Source organism: Chiloscyllium plagiosum, chromosome 4 (assembly GCF_004010195.1).
Source record: "Chiloscyllium plagiosum isolate BGI_BamShark_2017 chromosome 4, ASM401019v2, whole genome shotgun sequence".
Classification (NCBI taxonomy): Eukaryota; Metazoa; Chordata; class Chondrichthyes; order Orectolobiformes; family Hemiscylliidae; genus Chiloscyllium; species Chiloscyllium plagiosum.
Window position 1 is genome coordinate 27,537,507 of NC_057713.1, and position 7,609 is coordinate 27,545,115.

General features: G+C 47.0%; 1 protein-coding gene across 1 annotated transcript in view; it reads right to left on the reverse strand.

Annotated features, from left to right (window-relative positions):
* The window catches only part of LOC122548771 (SCO-spondin-like), a 188,294-nt gene that overhangs the window by 170,794 nt on the left and 9,891 nt on the right, over window positions 1–7,609 (reverse strand). The gene's annotated exons all lie outside the window — the stretch shown is intronic.

The window sequence follows — 7,609 nt, forward strand, 5'->3', positions numbered from 1 at the left end:
TGCCAAATTGGACAGACTTCCAACCGATCTAGCAACTCCAGACTGGGCGATCAATGAGGCACTCTGTGGCCACCAACAGCAGAACCGTACTCCAGCACAATCTGTAACCTCATGGGCCGGCATATCCCCCACTCAACCATTACCATCAAGTCAGGGGATCAACCCTGGGTCAATGGAGGGGGCAGGAGGACATGCCAGCAGCAGCACCAGGCATACCTGAAGATGAGGTGTCCACCTGGTGAAGCCACTAAACAGGACTATGTGTGTGCCAAATGGCATAAACAGCAAGTGACAGACAGAGCTAAGCGATCCCATAACCAACGGTTCACATCTGAGCTCTGCAGTCCTGCCACATCCAGTTGTGAATGATGGTGGACAATTAAACTACTCACTGGAGGGGGAGGCTCCACAAATATCCCCCTTCCCATTGATGGAGGAGCCCAGCACATCAGGGCAAAAGATAAGGCTGAAGCTTTCACAGCAATCTTCAGCCTGAAGTGCCGAGTGGGTGATCCACCTCCGTCTCCCCCAGTGGTCCCCAGCATCACAGATACCAGGCTCCAGCCAATTTGATTCACTTTATATGATATCAAGAAACAGTTGGAGACACTGGATACTGCAAAGGCTATGGGCCCTGACAATGTTCCAGCAATGGTACTGAAGACTTGTGCTCCAGAACTTGCCACTCCCCGAGCCACGCTGTTCCAGTATAGCTACCACACTGGCATCTACTCGACAATGTGGGAAATTGCCCAGGTATGTCCTGTACATAAAAAGCAGGACAGATCCAATTACCGCCCCATCAGTCTGCTCTCCATCATTAATAAAGTGATGAAAGTGTCATTAAGCAGCACCTGCTCAGTGATGCCCAGTTTGGGTTCCCCTAGGACCACTCAGCTCCTGACCTCATTACAGCCTTGGTTCAAACATGGACAACAGAGCTGAATTCAAGAGGGAGAGTGACATCGAGACCATATTCAACCAAGTGAAAAGGAAACTTAGCAAAATTGGAATCAATAGGTATCAGGGGGTAAACTCTCTGCTGGGTGCAGTCACACCTGACACACAGGAAGACGGTTGAACAGAAGCTCAGCTGGACTCACCATATAAACAAACCTGAAAGGGTTCAGAAAAGATTTACAAGGATGTTGCCAGGGTTGGAGGGTTTGAACTACAGGGAGAGGCTGAACAGGCTGGGGCTGTTTTCCCTGGAGCGTCGGAGGCTGAGGGGTGACCTTATAGAGGTTTATAAAATCATGAGGGGCATGAATAGGGTGAGTAGACAAGGTATTTTCCCTAGGGTGGGGTAGTCCAAAACTAGAGTGCATAGGTTTAGGGTGAGAGGGGAAAGATATAAAAGAGACCTAAGGGTCAACCTTTTCACACAGAGGGTGGTGTGTGTATGGAATGATCTGCCAGAGGAAGTGGTGGAGGCTGGTACAATTACAACATGTGAAAGGCATCTGGATGGGTATATGAACAGGAAGGGTTTAGAGGGAGATGTGCCAAATACTGGCAAATGGGACTAGATTGGGTTGGGATATCTGGTTGGCATGGACGAGTTGGACTGAAGGGTCTGTTTCTGTGCTGTATATCTCTATAACTCTGTGACTACAAAAGCAAGCCAGAGGCTAGGAATCCTGCAGAAAGTAAGTCATCTCCTGATCACTGCACCCCCCCACTCTCCAAAACCTGCCCACAAAGCACAAGTCAGGAGTGTGATGGAATACTCCCCACTTGCCTGGATGGGGGCAGCTCAAGAATCTCGACACCATCCAGGACAAAGCAGCTGCTTGACTGGCTCCACATCCAGAATCATCCACTCCCTCCACCATCGATGCTCAGTAGCAGCAGTGTGTACTATCTACAAGATGCACTGCAGAGATTCATCATAGATCCTCAGGCAGCACCTTCCAAACCCATGACCACTTCCATTTAGAAGGACAAGGGCCGCAGATACATGGGAACACCACCCTCTGCAAATTCCCCTCCGAGCCCGACTTGGAAATATTATCGTCGTTCCCTCAGTGTGGCTGGGTCAAAATCCTGGAATTCCCTCTCTAAGGGCATTGTGGGTCTGCCAACAGCACATGGACTGCAGTGGTTCAAGAAGGCAGCTCACCCCCACCTTCTCAAGGGACAACTAGGGATGGGTAATAAATGCTGACCCAGCCAGCCATGTCCACATCCCACAAATGACTTTTTAAAAAAATTGCTACTTCAAAAGTTCCCTCAACATTCCCTTTCAAAAAAAATCTAGCCCCTTAAAATTCTAACCCCTTTCCAAGCCCTCACACATGGGACCAGACAAAAGAAACATTGGTGTTATGGATGGGTGGGAAATTCTGGTGAAACATCTCAATGCCTCTCCGGTTATTTTGTTTGTTCAGGGTTTTGTTTCTCAGTCTTTCTCCTCCAGGATCTTTTCACTTCTTTACAGAAGACTCAGGCAATTATTTGTACATTAACTGCAAAGTCTCTTAGTTACTGGTTAAAGGCCACTGCTTACAGAAAACCATTGAGGGAAAATAAAGGGGCTATCTTCAGGCTGTGAGAAAATGAGCACTGCAGATGTTGGAGACCAGAGTTGAAAAATGTGGTGCTGGAAAAGCACAGCAGGCCAGACAGCATTCTGAAGAAGGGCTTATGCCTGAAGCGCCGATTCTCCTGCTCCTCGGATGCTGCCTGGCCTATTATCTTCAGGCTGTCAATATTTTACTGAAGGGCAAGATATAATTTGGTCTTGCTGCAGGAAATCCATAAAGTAGAAATTATTGAAGATCAAAGTGCAGTAAGGTTCATCCTTTTCTATCACATTCTGTGTGATTTGAAATCATTATAAAGACTGTGAATAATTGCAATCCTCTGCTGAAATCTTTTGCCAGTATTGTTTACACCCACATACTGTTCAGTTTCCCAGGAGCCAATCAGATAGCTTTTGGCCTAAATCATCCAGCCCTACAACAACCCAGTCCCACTTTGTACAGAGGCCTGCTGTGGGCCTACTTCTATATGGCCAGCCTCTCCCACCACTAGGACAAAGCAGCTGTGTAAACATAACTGACAATGAGCTTGTTGAGAGTGCAGCAATTCCGTCCACAGTCCTTGGTTTCAAAGGAGTTCTTTCCAATTTCAGTTCACCATCAAACATATCAAAAAGTAAAATAGACACAGCCTTTCTGATCAGAATTGGATGGCGCTGCACAAAGGCTGCAAGATTTTATACTCTGTTAAATGCTTCCTTTGTGTTGTTGTGTCATACTTAAAGAAATGTTTGTAGCTTTCCCCTTAAGTTGATCTGATGACACAGATCATTTGAAGCATCACTTGAAAATGCGTCAAATTACCTGGATGTGGAGGACCAATTTACAAATGCATTCTGTGGCCCAGAGCAGTTCCTAAACTGGAGATAGGGGGCGCTAGCCCAAACAGTTCATCAAACATGGAGGAACTGAAATATTGTACTGTTTCTGTGCTCTCCATGAGATAGCATCATGAGAGGATGTCACTTGTTCACAGTCTTTGTTATGATTTTGAATGACACACAATATTCCAGAAAAGGATGAACCTCACTGTAGTTTGGAGCAAGTATCATCTTCAATATCCTCTGCTTTACTCATTTCCTATTCAGGACACACTCCCTGCTCTTACACACAAGGTTACTTTGCCTTTCTGCAGCCAAACGATTGGTCACTATCAGTTACAAAGATACAGTCTGTCATTAAATTTAATTCATTGTGTGTTTTTTGTGTTGCTGTATCACACTGTTGTAGACAGGTCATTTACCAGCAGCTACCTATTCAGTTCCTCTGCCATTTCTTTGCTCCTTGTTAGTAATCCAACCACATTTTCCAGAGGCCTCTCTCTTACCTTTTAAATATCGAAAAAAACTCTGGTAATCTTCTTTAATATTACTAGCTGGCTTCCCCTCATGGTTTACCTTCTCCCCCTTGTTGCTTTTTTCAGTTATCCTCTACTGGTTTTTAACGTCCTCCCAATCCTCTGGCTTCCCACTAATCTTTTCCATCTTGTGCCATTTATCACATGCTCTAAAAGGTATGCAGTTGATAGCACCCTGTCCCTGAGGAGAGCTGGTGAAGCTGGTGAAACTCACTGCCCGAGCCTCCTGGGTTTACTCACCATCAGGGGGTAATCTGGGGAAAACAGCATCGATGACATCCCCAGCTCATTCATGGGCCAAGATAAGGAGATCCCCAACATGGCCCCACACCTGGGAATGAGCAGTGGTATCCATGAAGATTACAGTCCTCCTGAGTACAAGAGGAAGATTAGCAGGTAACCCCAAGGAGTATTGGGGTGCAAGACCACAGCTCCCCCGAAAGTGGATAAGGTGGGAAAGTAGGCATATGGTGTGCTTGCTTTCATTGATCAGAGCATTAAGTATAAACGTTGGCAAGTCATGATGCAGCTTTATATAGAACTTTACTTTGGCCACATGTGGAACATTGTGTGCAGCTTTGGTTCTCAGCGTATAGAAGGATGTGGAGGCATTGGAAAGGGTGAAGCAGAGGTTTACCAGCATGCTGCCTTGATTGGAGTATATTAGCAATGAGGAGATGTTGGACAAACTTGGATTGTTTTCACTCGAGAATCAGAGGCTGAGGGGCAACCTGATAGAAGAATATAAAATTGTGGGAGGCGTGGATAGGGTGGATAGTCAGAGTCTTGTTTCCAGGGTGGGAGCTTCCTAGTATTTGAGAGGAAGCAGAGGTTTAAGGAGAAAGAGGGAATGGTTAAAGGAGATGTGCGTGGCAAGATCTTTATAGAGGGTGGTCGGTGCCCGCAATGTGGTGCCAGGGGACATAGTAGAACTAGATGCAATAACAACATTTAACAACCATTTGGACAGACACATGAACAGGCAGGGACTAGAAGGATACACACCATGTGCTGGCAGGTGGGATTTGTTTAGAATGGCATTAGACATAGTGGGCTGAAGGGTCTGTTCCTGTGCTGTAAAGTTCATTCTTCGATAATGAGCATTCTGCTGATGAAGTGCAATTTGATGCTCATCAGGTGGCATTGCTGAATGAATAAAAGCATATTCGATGCAAGTGGCCTCAGATCCAGACAATATTGTTTCTACCCTGAAGAGACTGTGAGTGACTCCGAGGTTCACCTTCAACACAGGATTTAACCCAGCTCCCTCACACCTCCCCCCGCTCCATGCACCTTTCTGTGTTGCTGTGCCCCCACCCCCCCATGATCCTCCCTCGCCATTTCCATGAATGTCTCTGATTTACCCCCATGGTCAATGCCTTTGTCGGTTGTATAGTCTCCCCAGGTAGAGGTGAGTATGATGGTGACCCGTGAAAATCCTGTTCCTGGAGCACTTCCCTACGCCCTCCCTCCCCGCACCATGTCCCATGAGATCCCAGCTTCCTGTCTCAAATGCACCCTTTTTCTCTGTAAACATTCTCTCTCTTTGACCCAATCCAACGAAGCTCATCCCCATACTTAAATGTCCCACTTTCCCCAGGACTCCACAGCCTGGCCCATGAGAAATGCCCAGACCTGGCTGACCATGACCCACCCTCTGGACTGATGTGAGGGGAACATAACAACATAATTGGAGCTTTTTCCCCCATTCAATAAGATCATAGCTGATCTTTTCATGGACTCAGCTCCACTTACCCGCGTTTTCACCAGGTCCCTTAATGCCTTTACTTTTCAAAAATGTATCTACCTTAGCTTTAAAAGCGATTACTGAAGCAGCGTCAACTACTTTTCCATAGATTAACAACTCTCTGGGTGAAGAAGTTCCTTTTCGGTTCAGTTCTATACCTGCTCCCTCTAATCTTGAGGCTGTTCCCTCTTGTCCTCGTCTCACCCACCAGTGGAAACATCCTCTCAATTTCTATTTTATTGATTCCCTTCATAATTTTATATATTTCTAAAAGATCCCCCTCATTCTTCTAAATCCCAATGAATATAATCCCAATTTACTCAGCCTCTCCTCCTACTCCAACCCCCTCAACTCTGGAATCAACTTCGTGAACCTCCTCTGCCCCCCCCCCCTCCAGTGCCAGTCCATCCTTTCTCAAGTAAGGAGACCAAAACTGCACACAGTACTCCAGGTGTGGCCTCACCAGCACCTTGTACAGCTGTAACATAACCTCCCTGCTTTTAAACTCTATCCCTTTAGCAATGAAGGATAAAATTCCATTTGCCTTATTAATAACCTGTTCCACCTGCAGACCAATCTTTTGTGATTCACACACAGGGACACCCAGGTCCCTCTGCACAGCAGCGTGCTGTAACTTTTTACCATTCAAGTAATAATCCTTTTCACTGTTACTCTTAACAAAATGTATGACTTCTGATTTACTAACATTGTATTCCATCAGGGAACCCTGACTGAGAACGGCCAACCTCCCAGATTGATCTCTCTCCAGCTCCCGGCTGACTTGCCCATATCTGACTGTGACCCAGTCCTGGGAATGTGAGGGCACAGACCCTTGGATTCCAGCTGGATCAAGGTTCTGACTGCTGTAACCAAGCCCCTGGACTGAGATTGGACCAATCCTTGGACTGACTGAAGGGGTATCGCTGACTGATTGTGTTCCCCTTTGACCCACAGGAAGGCCGGCTGCTGTTTGACCTCTGGAAATACAATGGCTGTTTACATGATGCGGGTGTAGGGTGGTTACTGCACAGCCTTTCGTATAGCTGTAGGTGTGACCCTGATGAAACAGTGACCTGTCCACCCCCCCTCCACTGTTTAATTCTCTGAACCACACCCAGCTGCCCACCTCCCACTGTGCAGTAAACAACAATCCAGGGTCTGGCCATGTCAGAACGGGGTGAGTGAGTGAGTGAGTGCTGGAAAATGAAGCTCAGGGCCAAACGATGCAGTCTGTGCAGGTGGGTGGAGTCCCTGAACTCCAACATCAGTTGCTGAAGAACTGAAGGAATGTGTGGGTCAGCCTGAGAGCAGGGTGTATGATGGGGAGACATTGGTGGTTCACCAATGGACAAAGGACAGAAGAGGAGACTGTCAATGGAGCTAGCAGGGCCATGGCAATGAAGACAGAGTCAGGTGATTGGCCAGGCAGTTATTGGGAACTGGCACTGTCTCATGTCTCTGGGAAGGAGGGGAGTGGTGCAGAATGAGGTGCACCACTCCCCTCATACAGATGCTTAGGAATTGGGCGATAACTTTAGACAGTGACTATGGATCGGCTCAGGCTTGGAGGGCCGAAGGGCCTGTTCCTGGGCTGTAAATTTTCCTTGTTTCTTTGAAGTTACATTACAGTCAGTTCAGCAGTGGGCTGTGTGGAAACAGGCTGCTAGACTCTCTCTCCTTCTGCCCTTCCACCTTGGACTTATAAGCCTCTGTTTCATTTTTGCTCTGCATTTGAGGGGTTTGCTTATTGAGACGGTTTTTATTCGGAACAGCATAATTAAGTCTAGTTTAGGATAGGATCAGTGGTGCTGGAAGAGCACAGCAATTCAGACAGCATCCGAGGACAGGCAAAATGGACGTTTCGGGCAAAAGCCCTTCATCAGGAATAAAGGCAGAGAGCCTGAAGCGTGGAGAGATAAGCTAGAGGAGGGTGGGGGTGGGGAGAGAGTGGCATAGAGTACA